This window comes from Dermacentor albipictus, chromosome 10 (genome assembly GCF_038994185.2).
Source record: "Dermacentor albipictus isolate Rhodes 1998 colony chromosome 10, USDA_Dalb.pri_finalv2, whole genome shotgun sequence".
NCBI lineage: Eukaryota > Metazoa > Arthropoda > Arachnida > Ixodida > Ixodidae > Dermacentor > Dermacentor albipictus.
The window spans coordinates 53,919,521-53,938,166 of NC_091830.1; the positions used below are offsets into that span (position 1 = coordinate 53,919,521).

Here is an 18,646-nt window from a genome sequence, read left to right on the forward strand (position 1 = left end):
TGCCGCGTACTCCCCGTAGAATATGCTTCCAACAAGAAATGTTGGATGACGCGTGAACTTTTCGCCAAGTGGCTGCTTGCTTGGGACTGCGAGCTTGTGCGCGAGGGTCGCTGCTCAGGCTGACCCTGTAGACGATGAGAATATTCCGACTTCACAAGAAGCACTTGCTGCGTTGGATTTACTGCGCCGCCACTGCAGTGCTATTGAGGGCAGTGGGTTTGCCCTTGTTGAGTGTTTGCAAATTGTGGATCAGGGCGTGATACGGAATGCGATCATCACTAAGAAGGAGGCCGCGATAACGCAGTTCTTTGTGCGTAAATAAATGAACGTGTCCCAAGTAGGCATCGTTCGAGTTGCTGTGCCTTCTCTGATTGAATTTTGCTCCTCTTGCATGTATTTTTTACGAAATTTTATATTACGAATTATGGATATAGCGAACTAATTTCCGACTTTTTAACTGTTCGTTATAACGAGGTTTCACTGTAATATGCCCTATTATGGTACCTTGAGATACACTACTTCTACAGGATGCCGATTGAATAGCCGAACAACTCTATAATTACTGTATAATGTCTTCTACAAAGCTTACTATTTGAGCTCCTATCTGAAGTTCATTTAAGAACTAGTGTTGTAAACTATATAGCAGGGAAAATAGCTGTTTCTGAGACGTTTAGTGTTACACAGCCATGATCTAGTGGTTCTGTATTTCTGGAGAACCGTAAAAAATTTTAACTGTAACCAGTCTTGCCGACTTGCACACCTATGACGAGGAAAATAATACGTGGTCCTCCGCTCTTCCTTGCCTGATAATAATAAAACAGAAAATGGGTGCGCCAGTAAAGGTAGCATAATGGATTTTGAATTGCCAGCACGCATTTCCACCACCACCTAGCAACGCAGGATGATATTATAGCAGACCTGACAGACGGCGAAACGTGACGTCTTAAGTCTTTTTAGGTACGGTATAGCTATGGTGAATAGAAATTCACGAAAGTAACATTTCATTAGACCGATAGCCTTATTTAGCGGCTCTACCCCCCCTCCCCACCACCCCCGTTCCCACTCTATAACTTGTACGTTGCTGGCCATTTAGATTACCTTGAGGATGTATTTCACACATGCTCTTATTTTTATATGACACGCGCATTCAGCTTCTCTATCTTCTGTTTTTTCTTTATTTCCATCGCGTGATGCATTGGTCTGCCTGTGCTTGCAAGTTCAAAGCATTGTAATTTTTCTGAAAGTGGTCAATTCGACGATACCGCGTTCAAACGTTTTCATTTCAACGAATGGCTACCTTAGATTTTATAAACTATTCAAAGAGACTTCGCTATACTTACCATGACATTTTTTCCGGGAATAGCTGTATTCATATAACTTTTTCTTTTGTCGTCCACAGCCGGTGAAAAACATTACTAGATCAATTTTTCCTGCCTTTGTCTTCCTTTCTTCAAACCATTTATCTTGCCAACTTGCCCCCCATGCCATCCAATATCTGCAGTTTCTTTTGTAGCGTCTAGGTTTTTTTACTTTTACTGCAAGAGAAAATCGAAAGCGCATGCACGTTTACAAAAAAACCAGCTGCTCAACACAGGACACACGAACTACCTAAGTGAACCTTTTCGTGCAAAAAGCCGGACAAACAAGAACCCAAAAGAGACAGGCGCTACCAATAACTGCTTTTTGATTATTACGGTTCAGCCCTTTTGTGAAAATTTAATTTTAGAACTCAAGCCATATTACACCATCGATAAATCATTCTACTTCATGTGACTGCATGTAAAGTGCACCAAGTTCGGCTAACGTTGCATTATTGCGTTATTGCGGGAAATTTGCGTCAGCTAGTACCAAGACTGATGATAGTCACTCTACATAATAAAAAAAGGGCGCAAAGTTGGTAAGAAATAAAGGGACGCTCAACAGTCAAGATGGCTTCCAGCTATATCTCTTCCGGCCTATAATTTTTGCCACTGCTCCGTAACGATGGCTCGGAAATCAGTGCCCATGTGATCTATTGCCTCAACTTTTCTCCCTGTTTCCTTTGCGTGATGTCATACGTCGTCACCGCTACCGGCCCAGCTAACAACCAATTTATAGTACATTACAATGACTTCCACTGTGCTCATAAGCTTTGCTTGTTGCAGCAGCGCCAGATTTATGAGCCCATAGTAAGAATAAAAAAATTACCGATGATTACGATACTCCCTAACGCAAAACTTGAGGCTCGCTGTATACGTGTTTTCACTGCGCTATATAGTGGCAGTCGCTGACAACCTGCCTCGTGGGGCACGTTGAAAACGGAGCTCAGTGTGGCGCGAATACCTCGCTACTTGGAAGATCGCGAGAGAAAGCGCGTGGGAGGCGAGTGGTCGCCAGTCACAGCAGCCGCCGCAAACGACTTCCGCCCATCGCTTTGTTTCCATACTGACGAGGGGCGCTACCCTGGCGCCATCTCGTAGCGATCGTCGACGCACTGCCCCTGGTGCGCGGTACTTCGCTTTTCTTCTCTCTCTTTGGCCATAGCGTCCTCCTCCGCTTTCCTTCTCGCGCTCTCTTCGCTCTCGCCGCTTTTTTCATACCCTGCTGCGGTCAACGTTCGCTCTCATCTTTCGCTCTGCTCTTTCCCTCGGTTACCGACTATGACACCGAAGCAGGCGCTCTCCACAGGAACGGGCGCCCGAGAGTTGCTGTCTAAAAACTGTATGAATAAATTTATTGTGAACTGCTGTTAAATATTTCTTGGGAATGAGCTTTTCTTTCTGTTCACGCAAGTTGTCCAATCCCTCATTAGTTGGTTCATAATCTCCTTAAAATATTAGCTACGCTGCTTTAGAGCCATTCGAAGTCCCCTTCATTTTTCACGATGGTTAAATGCTTTGAGTCATGTCATGCAGTGTCGTTAGTGAACGGGGTAATATGCAGAATAAAAGCTATGCACAATACATCAACATTGCTTGCTTAAGATGCACTGTTAGGGACAATATACAGACGTGTGGCATCATTAGTTATTGTTAACTTAGAGAGCTGCCCACTTGATAGTTCTCTTTTCAGAAATCTTGCGGTTTTCAACTGCGCTCATAAAAAATTTGGTGACATAAACAGAAACTTCGCAGCAACAGTGACTAGAATTTTACATTTTTTTTAACTTCAACAAGCTTCATGGATGCGGGTGCATTGGTTGCCGAGAAAGAAGGATTTCTCCTTCTCATGTATGTATATAGGAAACCATGAACTAAAGCTCCCTCTTGGCGATAAACATAGAGAAAGCTCTGGAAAAATGTCGGACGTGCATCCGTAAAAACAATTCCATTTCCGTATAACATACCTCTAAAAAGGATTTGGTAGTGACGCGACTATCACCTCCAGAGCCGGTGAAGAAGAAGATCACGGTTCACGTGCAGGTCGCAGGAGAAAAATAACTCGCAAGCGCGCTAGACCTGAGCAGCTATGGTACGTGCCTCTCCCAAAATCCCGCGGCACTATGGCTGGCCCTCCTAAATAAACCGTGGCTACGGCGGCTACATGTTCGAGCCATCACTCACAAATTGGTGACACCGGACAGCCGAGCCCAGCCATGCGAGCGTCAACGCAGCGACTAACAAGGCGAGAGTGACGTGGCCTCACGCGTTCCCGCCGACCCCACGCGGTTGTAGGGCGTCCTGGAATTGTACATCGACATGTACAGTCATTTCCGTCTCAAGATGGTTTCGGGCCCCGTCTGCGTTCCAGGCTCCGGCTGCCACCCCCGGCCCCGACTTCTACGAGGACTTGCGGGTAGCCGTCCTTGCTCACTAAATGATCTCGAGTGCTTAGTCACAAGATCTCTGGCCATTTTAACCATTGCATCATTCTGCGTCTTGTGGCTCCATATCACCTGCGTCCACCCTTGCCATTCGTCAGCACGCACCGGCCCCAGCACCAAATCACTAATTTGACCATGGGCCTCCTATCGAGCTCAAAGGTAGCTGCGCAACGACCTTTCCAAAGCAATTCACTGGGCCATACCCAAACACTTTAGGCTATTCTACGGCCCACCGCCCTCCTTCCTTGTACGTTCCCGCAATCTGTTCACTTTCCGTTCGGGGGCGCCTCACCAATCGCCAATACAGAGGCTCTCCCCCCGGCTCTAACAGATGAAAATTTCTTTCTCGCAGGGCCACCGAAGCCACAAGCACCACCTTCGTGATACCTTCAGCGACCACCGCCACCCTGATACTATTGTCATTCGAGATTTCACCGCAAGCGGCAGCAGGCATGCCTAGCGATGCACTGCGCTCGATCTTTCCAAGGATGCATGGCCTACCGAAGTTTTACAGGAGCAGCACTGCGGTCTGGTTTCCTCAGCTCATGAATCACTTTTACGTCAAAAACGTGATTGACCAACTATTGCGCTATCTGCACACAAGTCGCGAGCTGCCAAACAGTATTGTTACAGAATTCCGAATTATACAGACCAGGGCATCTACCAGAACTTGGGACAAGTCGCAAGACCGCACTACGGCATCACTGTGGAGGCACCTCGCTCACAACTTACACTACCAACCACGTCGTCTATACACGAAACAATGCGATCTGTGTCCGAACGTGGTGTTTCTACGGCACCGTCTGCACATTTTACCTGTGCTTATTTACCGGAACTTTGCCTGGATCCCTAACGGATGCTACTCAGTTATGAGGAATCGCGCTTCGCACTAGGAAAGGCCATGCCACAGCGGCGTGACTATCGCCTCCGGAGTGGGTGAAGAAGACGGCTCACAAGCGGGTAGCTCGTGAACAAGAACAGGCTGGCGTGCTCGACCTCAGCGGACCCCGTATCGGCTGCTCCAGAGTTCCCGTGACACCATATTCCCGCTGGCTATGCCTGGCCAGCCTAAACAACCGAGGCTACGACGGCTATCTCTTTGTGCTGTCTCTCACAATTTCAAAAGAGTCGTGGAATGCGCGTTTGGTCACAGCCAATAAATAAAATGCAGCCGTTCTAAACCAGACGTGGGCAGTACAGCAAGCCCGTGAGGTGACGTTGAGGCAGGCCCTTGTCGTTCCCCCGTGGGAGACATGAGCCGGTGTCACGTTAAACCTTGCCGGACGTACAAGAAATTTGTATGCATCTATCCGAAAAAGCATTGCTTTGTCTTGGCTGCACACCATGTTGTTGAAGCATTGCGTAATTTTGCTTCCTTATTGTGAAATATGCTTATGTGTATCGAACAAGTAGCGTCCAAGTTTTGCATTAAACCAGTTCCACAGGTTTTATTCAGTGGTGCACACACCTTGGAAGAGCTACGTCACATAACCTGAACCATTGGCAGTATCGTTGTGCCACTAACGCATAAAACTAACTCCTTTCGACACTTTCTAAAGATTTAGGCGTATTCTTAAAAAAGAAATTTTTTATTCTTGTCTAGCAATGAGTTTCAAGCTAAAGTTAGACTTGTATTTCAGGCGTACTTACCCATAGAGCAGATTTTCGTACATTCATTTTGATTTTCAAATCTGTTCGAACAGTCCACACAAACAAAGCCTTTCTCGCATGTTTTGTTTTCACTGTTATAGCTCCAGCTTAGTAAAATGGTTTCACAGTCTTCTACTGTAGGTTCCTTTAGGCACTTTGTGTTTAACGTCGGGGCACCTGGGCAGTGTGCAGAGGCAAGAAGCATTTGAAATATACTTAGCAAGGCACAACCAGCTGCTCCCTATGATAAATTAAAATAATTAAACTATGGGGTTTAACGTGCCAAAACAATTTTCTTATTATGAGGCACGCCGTAGTGGAGGACTCCGGAAATTTCGACTACCTGGTGTTCTTTAACCTGCACCTAAATCTAAGTACACGGGTGTTTTCATGTTTTGCCCCATGGAACAGCAGCCGCCAAGGCCGGAATTTCATCCCGCGACTTTCTGCTCAACAGCCCAACACCATAGCCCCTCAGCGACTACGGTGGATTAGCTGCTCGCTAAACCACCGTCATTAATTTTACAGCAACTTCACGTAAGCAGCATTTCTTGGGGCAAAATAGGGCTGATTACACACCAGGTTGCTGTTGAATGTTCATTTCATTTCGATGAAAGTTATTTTGAAGGGATGTGGAGCAATATGTCTTTTTTAAGATCAATACCTTCCAACCAACTCTTTTTTATCGGAGAAGCCTCTTAATAAATCCTAAACACATCTAACTATGATTGATGGCACGTTCCGTCTTTCACTCACACTTCTGTAGTACTTAAGAGCATGGCCACTTCTAGCAAGCAAAATTTAGTATGAATGAAATGTCACTACAAGCCTGTCACTAGGTTTCAAGACGACCATTCTCACCTTTTGCGCCGACGTTTGCACAGTGGGATTGGGCGACAAAAGCAAATAGGAAAAGATACGCTACATGGGCGAGAATCATTCCAGCAGGTGTGCATGCCCTAGGAGCCCGTCACGATAAGAAGTTCTTGACTTTCCGCTGCACCCTTTCCTCTTGTTGTGCCAGAAAATTTACGAGAAACCGGGCTCAGCTACTCTGCTCACACAAAAATGCGTGATCGATACGTTTTCTATGTTGTGGACTCCATAAGAAAGTGCACGTGAAGGATATCTAAGCGTGCAGTAGTGCGAGCAAGCCCAGTGCCACCAGAATGTTTTAAGCGCGATGAGTCATGATATATTGCCGACCTGTAGGCTTCTGAACAGCTGTTTCATAAACAAAGAACATTGCCGGGGCTTCTTAAGTTGACGTGCGTTGATGCAAACGCAGTATAACAAGCGCCGGCGGTTAGCGGGTGTCTGGGCAGCTGCCTCGCAAACATGCTTCTTCAAAACTGTCATCGCATGTCTTACGACCGGGCATGTTCTGCACCATAACATGGCGTTTGAAGCTTGCGCAAAATTGGTTGCTGCAATTGTTTTGTACTACGTGTTCACGCTTTTTTGGGTTAGGAATAAGGTGTTCTGACATTATTTCGCAGAGCTCGTGACTTAAAGGAAACAAGATTATTCTGCGCAGTGATGACGCAGCAAGGTTGAGTACGGACGGAGACAGGAATAGAAGGAATGACGGTGCTCTTGTTTCGTTTCCCTTGTCAGTTTTGTGTTTCTCTGTCTCTGTCGCTTGCTCTCATGCATCATAACGGTAACACATGTTGCTCAGGTTTCAACCTGCGGTGGATGCTCGTTGTTTTGTGGATGTAGAAACGTGGATGTAAAAAAATGTTTATTATATTTACGCTAAATTGATCAAGCCAAGTGATTTTCAAAGGTTTTATTGACATCTCTAAATTTTAATTATTATACAGAAGACGGAAATGAGAAGATGCAACGCACATGCTGAAGTAAACGTGAAGCGAAGCTTATTGACGTTTATTGAAAAGTGAAGAAAGTTTCATGACTAACTGCGTGGCATACCATTTTGTTTAATTTCATCGCGTAAATTCATGCAATGTTCAAGTTTATCCACCACAGAAGTCCCAACTTTATTCTCATGAAAGATTTGCGTATATGCAGTGAATTTTACTAGGAAATTATGCCATAATAAGAACTCCAAATCAAGTGAACGCACAGTATGAGAGCTCTACGCAGGGACGTTACGGAGACGGAGGCGTTGTATGACGCTTTTTGAGGAAAGAATGGTGATGGCAGGTCCTCACACAAATCAAAATAATGAGCTTATCCACTGTGTGAAGGTGCGCTGGTAACCCACTTCTTGAATATCACGACAACAGCTGCCGAGGTGGCTATGCAATGATTTATGGCTCTAGGGTAATAGAAGAAGTGCAACAGTAGTGCTCCCCACGGCGCATGCGTTGTGCAAAAACGGTTTTGGATCTCCTACGTACGAACGCTTTTATCGGGATTTAGCGTTGAACGCTAACGCACGTTTTTTTTTTTCAATCAGCTTCTGCTTTCAGCTTCGGCCAGATAAGAATGTGCACCGTATGCGTTCCCTATTATCAATCTACAGAACATGACATCCATTTTTCACGCTTTTGTTACGCGAAGGCCAAATTCCTACGTGCGGCGTAATTAAATGAAATTTATTACAGGGTTCAAAGTACCCGATGAATCGCCAAATGTTTCTCAGCCTTTTGCGCAGGAAAGGCTTCAAGTCTGCGGGAGGGACAGCTATGGTGGTGTTACAGGCTGTCTTTGTTATGGATGTAGCATGTTCGTCTGCAAGCATATTGCCCGCTGTACGTCTGTTGCCTGGCACCCAACATACAACCTTACGTTGATTAGATGCATACATAGCAAACCGACATGATTAAAAGTCATAGAGTACTGGAATATGTTTCCGTAAATGAACTGAAGCCCTCACTGTGCTTCGAGAGCTTTAAAAATGACATTTTTGAAGCTTCCAGGCTTTTATGTGTTGTACAGCCGAGAGTATTGCATAAGCCTCTGCCACAAAGATGCTCAATTTGTGGTGCAGAATATTGTATTTCGAGATGGATCGCCGGACTGTCACGTAGAATACAACATTAGGCGACTTTGATGCATCGGTATCAAATTTTGCACAGGAATACTTCAACTGGAGTTCCAGAAAATACATACACGTGTGCATCCCTGCAGCATGCTTTGTAACTTCGACGAAGGCCGTGTCGCATTTTGTCGCAGTCATGGTGGCACTAGCCTTTTTGGAGCCATCAGTGGATGCAAATGTAGTGGGGCGCTCATTTTGTCGCTCAGCTTCTTCACGTGTAGCGAGAATGATTTTATCATTGAAGGTCGGTTTTGAAGTAGTGTGGCAGATGTCAAATGAATAATGCTTTGTTGTTCGGGATTAGATTGCACTTTCAGGAGGTATGTGATGCTTATATATGCTCTTTGCAGGTGGAGTGACCATTGCAGGTGGAGTGACCACTAATTGGATTCTACCCATAAACTCAGTGTAGGACTTAATCTAAAGGCGCCGGTTGCAAGGCGAATACCCAAATGGCCAAAATCTTCAATGCACTTGGAGTGGCAGTTTCGTAAACCGCGGAACCATAGTCCATACGTGACCACATGAGACTCCTGTACAGCTTCACTAAGCAGCCACTGTCGCAGCCCCTTGTTGTGTGTGCAAATATTTTATTAATGTTCGTTGTTTTCAAACATTTGGCTTCCTGATACGTTACTTCAAACTGGCATTCATTCCACATATAAAGTATTACACCAATAAATTTGTGCTGTCTGTTCCATGGTAAGTGCTTACCATGTAGTTCGATACTGTGCTCTGGGACGGTGCCCCTCTTCCTCGTAAAGAGGATGCAGGAGCTTTTTTGGAAATTCAGATTAAAGCCTTTCCAATTTGCCCATGTTGAAACTTTGTTCTGCCTAAATGGAACATGTCATCCATAGACTGCGATGTTACGCTATTTAAATTCAATCTGCAAATCATTGGTGCATGTTTAAAAATAGATACTTTGTGGAATAAACGAACGTAGAGAGTTCATTTTAACAATAAAAAGGGCACAGCTAAGTACACCATCATCTGGTACCCCAGTGTCTTGTATAAATGACCTATAAAAAGCCTTACCAATTCTAACAGAGAAAATACGTTGAGACAGCTGAGATAGCTGAGATAGCTTTTAATTAGGCTGAGCGTTTTGTCATGCATGCCCATTCCCCATGGGTCTGTGATTATACTGCAGCGCCATGTGCCGTCATAGGCCCTTTCCATATCTAGAATACCTGACAAGTATTGTTCATGGCCAAATGAATCATGGATGTTTGCCTCAATGTGCACAGGATGGTCGGTTCTGGACCTGCCTTCTCTAAAACCACATTGGTAAAAATCAGGCGTGTTCTTTGATTCTAGAAAACATCAAGGACGCCGATTTCTATATTTTCGAAAAGCTCAAACTGGCTGTCCCAATATTATTAAAAATGCGAGCAATGTAATTTGTGTGTCCATGTGCGTGTTCTTAATCATGCCATACATGATTCTGTCTTCTACCGGTGCAGAGCTTTTGCAGGTGTTCATTGCTGCTCTAAGCTCAGCAATGTTGAATGCACGGTTATATTAATTGGTTCCTATGTGTTTGCGGTCCAGTCTCTTGCGTTCTTCTATTTCTTTGCGTTTAAGGAATGTCTGTGTACATTGCGCGTGGCTAGATACATAGTGAAAATATGTTTCAAGAGCGTCAGCCTGGTCTTCCAACCTGTTAGCTTGGTTATTTACCAAAAGCATCGGTGGTGGTTCTTGCTACTTCTGCCTTATGGACGTATTCCACATTTTTGTCTTGCGTATAAGAATGCATTACTCAAAGAAACATCTCCCAGCTTGCTCTCCAAGCCTGCTGTCACGTGCTTCTTCTCTGTGATTTAGATTATGTGAATTCAACAATGATTTCTGCAGTTGGATATGGGCGCAGAATGCGCCATTCGTTTTTTTTTTGCTTCTTCCGAGCTTTTCTGCAGTCATTCTGCCACCAGGGAACTCGTCTTCCACCCGAACTACCTTTTGTTTGAGAGATGGGCTCTTCTGCTGTGTCAACAATAAAAGCGGTAAAATATGATACGGTATTATGTGTACTAAAATACTTATAAACTCTCTTGTCATGTGGGTTGGTTTTTTAAAACGTTTCCGCTTAGCCTCGGCTAGTTTCCAACTAGAGACATGAGAAGGGGAGTCAAATTGTCATTGCTGTGTTATACTAGGTTTAGAGTTACTGAGAAGTGATCCCTTCCACGTGCATCTTTGTTTACACGCCATTCTAAAGCATGAAAAAGGGAGGTACGGCGCATTGACAGGCCAATTGATGAATATGAATTACGATGAAGGCTGTAATATGTTGGTTCCTTCATACTGAAGAGTCACGCACCATAGTTCACAAGAAAGTTTTCTGAGTCGTGCTCTAGCATCGCATTACGGGTCTCCACAAAGAGTGTGATGAGCGTTAAAATCGCTGGTGATTATGTATGGTTGCGGCAGCTGGTCGATGAGGCTGTGAAATTCCGTTTTACTGAGGCGATAGTTGAGCGCTATGTAAATTGACCAACTAGTTGTCACCCTGTTCAATGAAATGACCAGCACAGATACCCTAGGGGCGTCTGAAGGACAAACTGTTGGCAAGCAACAGACTTATTTACAGCTATAGCTGTGCCTCCGGACAAGGCAAAAGTGTTGTCACGGTCTTTACGAAAAAAATGGCGTATTGCTTGAGAACGTTCGCCTGTGTAGGCAATAAGTGTGTTTCTTGTACACACAGTACCTTGACATTAAATCTGTTTATGAGTTCTGTGACGTCGTCGAGGTTATGAAGAAGTCCTCCGAAATTCCATTGGAGTATCTGTGTACCCATGTTGAGATGATGTTTTTGCTGTATGTCTCGCGTAAGAAGACGAACTTAACTTACAGAGCCCTTTTGGGGGCCGAGTTGTGCGGAATTTTTCTTTTCTGGTTAGTTCGCGATTGCCTCACCGTTCCTTAGGCGCTGACGGCACCGTCTGGCTTATTGTTACGTACAGCCCTTTCCGAGGCACTGGACACGCGCTCTTGTGAACGATGTGATTGACGTGAAGGCCTCGTTTCGGGAGACGAGACCTTTGAGGCCATTAAAACGGAGGTCGATGGCCCCTTCTGCTGGGTCAGCGGAGCAGCGTTAGTTGCAGCCGCCAAGATGGCGGATGGCCTGAATGGCGGCTGACTGCGTGTGGGCCGGACAACCGCCGGTAGCCGTTGTGTCGCTGCCCCCTGGCGCGCCACATCGTCAAAGTTGTTCCTCGGCAGGTATAAAAACCACCTTCGTGCCTCTTTAAATTAAATATTCTCTTTGATTTCGATAATAACAACTTACTTTTCTTGCCTCAACAACGGATACGACCGCGAGTAGACGGAGTGATTCCTATCGTGGTAGGCACAGTGTGGAGTATTTTCACTTGAATGTGAGGGATGCGCATGAGCGCTGCATTTAGCACACGTTTTGCGGCCGCTGTAGTTCTATGAACTGTGGGCAAAAAGCTGGCATTTGAAACATTGCAGAGGATTTGGGACATATGGGCTCAGGCGGATTTTCACATATCCTGCCTTGATAGTGTCGGGCAGGATGCGTGAGCCAAATGTGTGTATAGATGCTTGGCATAGATCTCTTTACCGTCTTGTGTCATTTTAATTCACGTGACATTGATTACATTCTGATCATTCCATGCATTTAGAAGTTCAGCTCCGGTCAACTTAATCAAGTCACACGAAACGACCCCTCTAATTCTGTTTATGGTACGATTATGGAAAACAGTTGTCCCTCCTGTGCCCAACTGAACCTCTATGGTCATTAACGGACAGTCGTGTTCAAATGCAGTCATGATCTCTGAAGCGTTCAATACATATTTTAACTCTGTTTTTGTTTAAGATAACGGCATTGCCCCTAAGTTTCACTGTGGTAGTGCTTCAGCATGTTTTCCAAAACCTCAGATAACGATTAGCGGAGTTCACGCCCTCTTGTTAAATATTGATACTAGTAAAAGTGCAGGACCAGATAACATTCCAAACACGTTTTTAAAAAGATACTTTTTAACACGTTTTAAAATGATACATGTTTTTAAAAATAAAAACGTTTAAAAAGACGCGCTGCACCATCTAGTGGTGCCACAGGGAAGTGAACGCGTGGTGTGCACTTAAGTATATATTCAGACGCCTTGCTCTGAATACACAATACGCGTTTCGATTCGGGCAGCACCAACAACATGTTAAAGGGATTCTTCTTGTCCATTAAACATTGACACATACCATTTCTCACATATCCAGTGACCGAAGTTAGAAAAGATTCGTCGCGGAGCGGCACATACCGAGTGGTGCATCCACAACGACTCCTGCTGACGCGAAAGCGGTTCACATAACCAGTGTCACAATTTGGCGTGGAATGGGTTCATCGAAGAGCCTACATACCCGCTCTTGGACACGCAGTGAATCAAACTCATCTAATAGTTTGTTTTGAACACCGTTGTCTCGGCGCAGCATCGCCCGATGTTCTACCCATTGGAATGTTCACTACCCTGCGATCCAAGTTGTCTTTATTTGCGTCTTGTATATTTATAACGATAACCCCATTCATAATTTACACTCCTACAGATGGGGGTAACTGCGGGCAAAAAGTGTTTCGTGGCAGCTTGACGAATCCCAAACACAGGCCAAGCACTGACTTTAGTGAGTGTTTGGCGGCACCACAAGGTCAAACAAACAAAGCTAAAAGGTTTTTACAGTGGGACTGTTCTGGGCTAGTTCTCCCGAGATCGTGTTCGTGTGTCGACACAAAACTCGCCCCTTCTCCTCTGGCATCCCCGTCAGACGGCCCCCGCGTTCGTGCCGTCGAGTACGAGCGGTGATTGACGCGGTCCTGCTAGAATAAAACTTCGCTGTATCACCACCCAATCGTGTTTGTCGCGCGTTACGTGACGTTGAGATCGCGCCAGAGCTCATATCAGTTGTTCCTTGGACTCACGATGGCTCACCCGCGTACCGTTCGTTCTCAGGAAGAAGAGCGGGAGGCAAGGAGCGGTGACTTGCCCACAAGCGGGAATTGGAACGCGAACGCCGCGAAAGAGCTCATGGTGCCGAACATGCAGCCAGCAGCGTTACGTTCAGTGGTTTGGAATCCGTAGGTGACGATGAGGCCATTGGCCAAATACAGCGCGCACGATAGCAGTGGCGGCAGTAGGACCGGCAGCGGCGGGCCAACGCCACGGACGACGAACGTGCCACCGAAGTGAAGCGCAAGCGCGAAGAGCGTTAACGGCAGGCCGCCACGCCGTTGGGACAGTTCCTGGGTGCGATGCTGAGGTTCCGCAGACAGTTCGTCGAGAACCTGTTCGGCTCAACGTGTGCAATAATGATATGCAACTTTGACAATACACAGCTTGGCTGGTCTTCCATCTTGCCCTGAGTGGAAGGGCAGACCGGTTTTTTAAAGAAAAATAAAAAAAATGTTGCCAGGGGATCAGTCATACACAATGACAGACGCATAAGTAGCCAAACAATTCGATACCGGAATGTGCGTGAAGAGTCCTAACAATGCATGCCAACAAAAAACATTAAAAGAGATAATAGACATATAAATCCAGCAGAGCCCATCTCATGAAGAATTTTGACTTCTCTGTAATTAGAATTCAAACAATGTATTGACACGCCGTTTCGCAAACTCAGAAACGCGTCTTGCATGTAACATGTATGCAGCTGGGACGCTCTCTGACAGTTCTATTTGTGCACGCTGCGCCAACAAGCGCCGCCGAAGCGAAGTATCCAAGAGGCACTTGTATGAGGATATTCCCAGATAAGATTTTTAATGTATTTATAACGCAGGTTTCACTCCGCCAAAAGCGGGAGAAACTTAAACGTTCTTCTATCATTGAAGAGTGACAAACGAGCTGTGGGGCATACCCAGCGATCCAGGCTAGTGTAAAGGTTACTCATTGAACGACACACACCCAAGTACACACACCCAGATACCCAAGGTGATATCCAACAGGTTTACAGAAGAGTCGCAGATACCTTTTGGTACATGCCCACTGGGGCACGCCCAGTCATCCGAGATTGTGTTACGAAGGAAGAAGGAAGATTGGTGCTAAAGGAAGCTTTAGCTCGGGCGGAACTCCCACGCGGCCTATTCAAGTATATGTGAAACGCGAAAACCTTTTCTGAGATAATCCCTGGACCAATTTTAAAGAAATCTGCTACATTTGAGAGTGAAACCTAAATTCTAGTGACTGTTGGACGCGGAATCTCGATTTAGGGCCTGAATATTTTTGAAAGGATTGTCAAAAAATTCGCAAGCTCGGAAATAATAGAAGCACTAAATTTAGAAATTAATAGCTCTGCATCAAGAACAGATATCGCGGTTCTGTAAACGGCATCCACTAGATCATTAAAAGCAAACAAATTGAATATGTCATTTTATATGTTACGTAAATTTGTTACATCGCGTACAAGCGTTCTCCAAAAGCTGTATTTCATTATTACTAAATTTTTTTGTTTTATGTGTGACATATCAATTTTGCCTGCTTTCGATGTACTATTCCATGCCATTCACGGGATTATGATTTTTTTTATTGCCGAGTTACAGAGTTGTAAACATGTTAGTTTTGTTTTCTGAAAATTTTTCTATTTTCGCAAATTTTTAATAAAAATTTACGACCTAAATAAAAAATTCGAAACCAACAGTCTCTAGATTTTAAAGCTTACTTTTAAATACAACAAACCTCGTCAAATTCGGTGCAGTGGGATGCCGAGGAAAACGAATCCTCCTTTCATATGTACTTAGATAGCGGCACCCAAGCTAAAGTTTCCTCTTAAGGAGGTTTATTGAAGAGCGCCAGATAGCCAGCCAGTTGCGCATGCCCAGCGACACAAACCGTTTGAAGTGTAGAACATGCCTAACTTCCCCTATGTAGCGATCCAAGTTGGGGTAAAGGGCTTTTGTGGAAAAGCAGGAGATAAGCAAAGGCACATACCGAGTATTACAAGTTGGGGTGAAATGGTTTCACTCATGAGCGGCACATCCACTATGTCGTCTACCCGTGACCTCAGTTGCCCTGACGATTGGTTTTAAACTTAGTTCCATATCACACCAGCCTTGTGGCCTTACTAAACCACGGACTACCCAGTGGCCGAAGAAGGTGGGAACAGGGTTACAGACACTTAGAGACAGCCAACACTGATAGGAAAAAAGCTCCCGAAAGGTGTATGAAGTGTCCTCAAAATGATAATCGCTATACTAGGAATAAGGCGGCCTTCTCTGCCTCTTTCTTGCAATTTGCGCGTTCAGGCTCCTGCTGTTGAACGAAATACGCAGTGACTTGGGGGACTAGGTATGCGCTACTGTGTATGTTCCCCAATAGACTATTTGAGCTGATGTGCACATACAACTGGGCATGTTTCACACTGGCTATGTTTCCGAATAGGGAACTTGGACCAGTTGGTATGTGCAACTGCGCAAGGAGCATCGGGTAGCCTTGGCCAATCCCCAAGGACTCGAATGGACTGCAATTGGGATTGAAACAATGTATCTACACGCCGAATTGCAACATGAGAAACGCGTCGCGTATGAGGCACGCATGCTGCCGCGATGCTTTCTAAAACTTGCGTTGCCCATACCCACATGTACCACTGGGTAGGTTTCCAAATAGACAAGCCGAATGAGAGGCAATAAGTTCACAAGTCGGCAACTAAATAAACAAAGTCAGCTCAAATATGTTAATTGCAGGACGGTAAACACTGTTTCCACCCCAACCGAGAGTACTTTAGTCTTGATTTTTCTACTGGGTGCACTCTCCTTTTAGTAATTTCATCAAAATTGCACTGACTGAATATGCCACGCGAAGCTCTATTCCGCATGGTTATGACTGCAAGACATCTTTAGAAGTATGCTCAAATAGGGCGACGACAGCAAGGGTCCTCGTTTCATCGCGCTATTTGTGCATAGTTTTAAAGATGTACCAACTAGCCCTTACCAGGAGGTTACTAATGTTCTACATAGTAACCCTGGCAATTCAAGGGTTCTTTTGGAATTTGAAGTGCACCATGTTTTTCGTGTAATATACAGGCAGTGAGTCGACATCACCAACCAGATTCAGCGGGCTGATATACAAGATAACTGCGATCAATTTGGCGTTTTGCACACGCTTCAGTATGGTAACCATTCACATTGAAGGCAGATACCATATGTGAATAAATTGTTCATTTTAAGCACTGCTTGTTGGAAAGGTAAAACAGGCAGTACTCGTCAACTGTGGTAGTATGGGACATCTTCGCTCGGTCGTTTGTTCTGTGTTGCCGTTTATTCGCCTGTTCCACTTGAGGGTCTCCTTACCTCTAGAAAAGAAAGACACGTCTTTATGAATTATTCACGCTTTCCTGTTGGTTTTACCGAAACACGACATGTTTATTTATTCAATTTAGCAGCTTTCGTTTACTCCGCAAGACAGGTGAAAATTTCGTGATATTTGGCATTAGGGCAAACGAAATGTTGCGCTTCTGTCCTTCTATCAACCGTACATTTAGAAACCAAAGTACGAGGGCGAATCAGAAAGTCTTTGCCCCTTTATTTTTAGCCAGATTACGGCTGTAAATGCGAAGTCAACATGTCCATCCTACCAGTGAATCTTCCTTGCAATGGCGCGACCTTATCAGCCGGTAGCTACGCGTCATGGCGTTGTTCTCAGTTGTTGACTAGGGCCGTCGTGCCTCACACGTCCACGGCGCACAAGCAACGAAGTGTGGCAATCAGAACCCACCGACAAGCTTCCGTCATTTGGATTGGACGGTCTGGACCACCCACCACACAGTTGGGACCTCGCCCTTGTGATTTGGACGTTTCTGTTACGTTGAAGAAGTTTCTGTCATGACAGTGATTCACTTCTAGAGATGAAGCAGTCCGACGGTGGTTCCACAGTCAACCGGACGATTTAAACCTCAGGGACATCTCAAATATAGTGCTGCAATGGGACGAATATCTGAACCGGTGTGGGGACTACGTGGAAAAATAGTGCAAGTGTAAATAGTGTAATAGTTCGTATACTCACAATTATCAATGCGTACCCTACTTTGGATAATAAAAATAGGAGTTAAGACTCTCTGATTCGCCCTCGTATTTCTGCACCGCTCGTCTGAAGAGGAGCAACCACAAAGCATAAAAAGAGAGAAAATGCATTCGATTGATCGCCGTTTTCGTATATCGTATTATTCGCACGTGTATTTTATTAGAAAGAGACATATATTTTGCCGTAGAATAGTGAAGAGAACAATGAGATTACATCATGCAGGATATGTAGCCCAACATACCTTTATTTTCTGCGTTAAGCGTACTGAGGTTTCCAAAAGCCCTTATTACAGGAAATATGCAGAAGAAAAATTGCCAATCAATTTTGCACTATGTTACAGCCATACTAAGTCGAATTTCCGACTTTCCTTGAGGTAAATGCAAGTCCCAGACATCTATAAACCAGGAAAGATGCTCAGCAACTTAAGCCTCATAAATAATTTAAAGTGTGCGCTTCTTTTTTCAGGTAATTTTGGTTTAATTTCAACCATTTCATGACATCTTTATATATAGTCAAATCGGAGCAGGACATTGCGACATTTTAACTCTTGGTGGGGCTCCCTTGGCCATCTGCTGTGATTCTACACCGGCCCTCAGAATGAGTAACAGCGTACATGGAGACGGAGCAAGCCGCAACGAGTGTCAAAACGTAGCAATGTCCTGCTCTCACGCGATCGCCTTCTGCAGGTTGAAGTCACGACAGTAACCTTCAAGGACAGGAAACTGAAACTAGCCGTACAAAAATGTAGATAATAAATAATTTAGGACGCTCGGAGCCTTTGTAGTATTTTTCATGAGGTGTAGAGATCTAGCAGGTTCATTTAATGTTAAAACTGAGGGGTCGAAAAGATCACGGCACCACTCTTTTACCGTATCCAACTCATGCTCTGGATTCTATTTTTTTTTTTACACTTCCAAAGGTGGAGTCTTTCATCGTTGCATTTTCAGTACAAAATCCCCGAAAGACCACAGCATGCCGTGTAAGCTGGCGAAATTATTCAATCGGGCACTCCTGGCAACCGTTCCAAAGGCACTAATCTTGTTATTTGCCCATGCAATAAAATGCTGCGACATACACAGATCCTTAAGTCACTGGATGCTTGTGTAGTGCGTGGCCAAACGTGCAAATCACTGCGCAGTGTTGTGTGAA

General features: G+C 44.9%; 2 long non-coding RNA genes across 3 annotated transcripts in view; one reads left to right on the top strand and one right to left on the bottom strand.

The window, feature by feature from the left end:
* Positions 1-5,004, top strand: part of LOC139050969 (uncharacterized) — a 63,370-nt gene extending 58,366 nt beyond the window's left edge. The window contains exon 3 of the long non-coding RNA XR_011509168.1: positions 4,155-5,004. This is a non-coding gene — a long non-coding RNA (uncharacterized lncRNA). The remainder of the gene's footprint in view (positions 1-4,154) is intronic.
* Positions 1-18,646, bottom strand: part of LOC135907628 (uncharacterized) — a 30,351-nt gene that overhangs the window by 4,324 nt on the left and 7,381 nt on the right. For both annotated transcript variants that reach the window (XR_010566079.2, XR_010566080.2), the window contains 3 exons: positions 16,678-16,769; positions 5,453-5,629; positions 1,341-1,535 (listed from right to left, as the gene is read on the bottom strand). This is a non-coding gene — a long non-coding RNA (uncharacterized lncRNA). The remainder of the gene's footprint in view (positions 1-1,340; positions 1,536-5,452; positions 5,630-16,677; positions 16,770-18,646) is intronic.